Source organism: Piliocolobus tephrosceles, unplaced genomic scaffold (assembly GCF_002776525.5).
Source record: "Piliocolobus tephrosceles isolate RC106 unplaced genomic scaffold, ASM277652v3 unscaffolded_11252, whole genome shotgun sequence".
NCBI lineage: Eukaryota > Metazoa > Chordata > Mammalia > Primates > Cercopithecidae > Piliocolobus > Piliocolobus tephrosceles.
Window position 1 is genome coordinate 1 of NW_022292369.1, and position 2,511 is coordinate 2,511.

Below are 2,511 nucleotides of genomic sequence, written 5' to 3' on the forward strand. Positions count from 1 at the left end.
TATGTGCTTATTATCTACATATAAATAAATATATATACATATATATATATTCCTATTATATATTTACAAGTTTTATCTAATTATGTAATTCATACCTACTTATAATTCACACAATCATATGTATATATATGTACGCTTTTTATTAATACAAATTTATCATATAGAATTAACTGTTTATAAAATTAAACAGTGCAATATTAAAAAAGAAAAAAAAAAAACACATACTTAATAACTTGTTCCCATTTCTTATTTTTTCGAATTATAATACTTTTTTGCTTACTGCATGCATAAGCATAAACTTAAATTTTATATTTAATTTATGTTCGACAAAACAACAAAGAGTGATCCCTAATAAAAATAAAAAGTAGTATGTTAATTTTATAATAAATATAATTATTTCTTTTTTAAATTTGGGTTGACACAAATTATGCTATATTTGTGTTGATAAATTTTTTAAGTAAAATTTTTTTTTTTAAATGATATATAATTTTATTTATCTTACAATTGATATAGTAATCAAACTTAAAATCAATCCAATAATAGAACACCTAGAAAAAAAAAAAAAAAAAATTGATAAAATATATATTACATCCCTATTAAATGAATTATATAAACCTTACACACTCCTTTAAAAAAAAAAAAATAATTAAAAACTATAATATTACATATGCAATTATTTGTTTTTTAATTATACCAAATTGTGGTCACAAGAGTGAATACAGCCCAAAATAAATGAGGTGCGGTTTTTTGACAAGTATCCGACTTGTTAATCTTCAAAAGTAAAGTAAAAACATTACAAAATTAAATTAAACTAATTAAAAACTACATTGAGTAAATATGCACATTTGCAAACTATACATATATATATATATATATATATATATAAAATCTATAAAAATAGAAAATACAGACCTGGATTGTACCAAAATATGTCCATAAAAAACTCACAAGCATTAAAAACAACTTCAAAAAAAAAAAAAAAAAAAAAAAAAAAAAACATTTAAAACGAATGAGTAATTATAAAAGTATTAATAAATATATTAAGTCAATGCATAACAAAATCAGTGTCGCACATATAGGTTTGTTTTTATAAATAATTCTAATTCTAATTTTTTATTTTTTTTTTTTTTCTGACAAAATATGAAACAATTTTTTAGTAAATTCTTATATGTAATAAATATATATGTATATATTTACTCCTTTGTCTTCTTTTATTATATTTTGAATTCTTTCAACAGAATGAAATAAAAAAGTACTCTGAAAAAAAAAAAATTATACAATATACTAAATAAAACTGAACAAAATTTAGAACACACTATAATAAAACAAATTATACAACATTTTAGAACAAAACAAAATACCAAAACAAATTAAAATATTATATATTAAAACATTTTTTGATTGAATGTTTACTAATATTAATGATCCTATAATCCAAGTACCTGGTGAAAGTAAAAAAAAAAAAAAGTGGTTAAATAATTAAAAATATAAATAAAAAAGCAATAAATATTTATTATAAAGGTTCACATATGTAGCACATAAATATTTGCACAATTTATTTGTAGCAATATTTTACTTTTTCTTTATAACTACATTTTCGTTCTTTTTTTTTTTTTAATTTATGCATGTGTGCTACACAGATATTACACAAATATATATATATGTATATATATACACAAGTTTTTGTTGTTTTTTTTTTTTTTTTCTTTGCTTTTACGTAAATGTCTTTCGCAACTTTTTGTTATGTCCATTAACAAACACAACACTAACAATGTGTTTACAAATACGATTATTATACGCACTATTACTCCCTAATTAATAATAATATGTTATTTTAATTTTGTGTTAGTTAATTTATTATTTTTATATTTTCATTAAAACAAATGTGTCTAATTTTATATATATGGTTCATAAAATTCCAGTATATGGACTTATATGTGAATGCACCATATATATGAAATCAAATTTTGTTTATTAAAATGAAAAAAAAGAAAAAAAAGAAAAAAAGGGTTATATACCGCTTCTAAAAAAAAAAAAAAAAAAATTAAAATTAAAAAAATTAAAAAAGCAAAAAAAAAAAAAAAAAAAACATCTAACATTTTTATTTATTTATTTGTGCATATTTTTATTGTTTTATATTTTTGCCTCTAATGCAATTCGGATTTTCAATTTTTTTATCATCTTTTAGGCTCATAAGAGCTTTGCTATTTAGTTGTTCCATTTTGTTAATACAAAAAAAAAAAAAAAAAAAAAAAATTAATGGTAAAGCAAAACTAAAAGGTCTGTGAAATTTAAAAAAATTTATATAACTATGTAATTATACATAGAATAATAAGATGTATGATATAAATAACAAATGATTTAAAATCATATGTTTAATTAAAATATTATTATTGTTTTAAAAAAGACAAAAATATATTAACAAAATATTTAATTTTTTTTACAGTCATATATAGATATATATATATATATATATATTTTTTTTTTTTTTTTTTAATTTATAAGTGTATT

General features: G+C 18.0%; 1 long non-coding RNA gene across 1 annotated transcript; it reads right to left on the minus strand.

The window, feature by feature from the left end:
- Positions 1–27: 27 nt before the first annotated feature.
- Positions 28–957, minus strand: LOC111533172. The gene is made up of 4 exons (XR_002728774.2): positions 913–957; positions 695–771; positions 503–548; positions 28–348 (listed from the first exon to the last, which is right to left on the minus strand). It is a non-coding gene; the product is annotated as an uncharacterized LOC111533172 (long non-coding RNA).
- Positions 958–2,511: the final 1,554 nt, after the last annotated feature.